Raw genomic sequence first — 486 nt, 5'->3', positions numbered from 1 at the left:
TTTCATTCCTGAGCTAACAGACTCAGAAGTTGAGTGTTGAACTTCTCATTAAAATCAAAGGGAAATTCTTCTCTGAAATTTAACGTGTTTTGCCTCACAACTGGGGTGACCTAAGGGCACGCACGCAACCAGTTACCGTGGATCAGTTGGCGGGCTGAAACTTATCCCACCTGATTTTTCTAAATTGCATGCTTACAACTTCACGCAGACATATTTCAAAGATTAAAGGGGTTAAACTACGCTCTAAGCTTATCTTGTACGGGGAAAACACCCATTTAAGCCAGCCCGGTGCGTTCAAGCTAAACTAAACTTCTGCAAGAGCAGGCAAAGTATCCCCCCGCGCACAGCTGCAATCTATACAATGTTATTTTGGGGTGGGTTTTTTTGCACATTTGACATTATTTCAATCTCCGGGGGACGCAGCATCCCCCCACCGGGAGCCACCGCTCCCGTGCCCGGGACGCGCGGGACCGCGGGTGGAAGAAC

This window comes from Charadrius vociferus, unplaced genomic scaffold, assembly GCF_000708025.1.
Source record: "Charadrius vociferus isolate BGI_N301 unplaced genomic scaffold, ASM70802v2 scaffold116, whole genome shotgun sequence".
Classification (NCBI taxonomy): domain Eukaryota; kingdom Metazoa; phylum Chordata; class Aves; order Charadriiformes; family Charadriidae; genus Charadrius; species Charadrius vociferus.
This window is presented reverse-complemented; position numbering follows the sequence as displayed.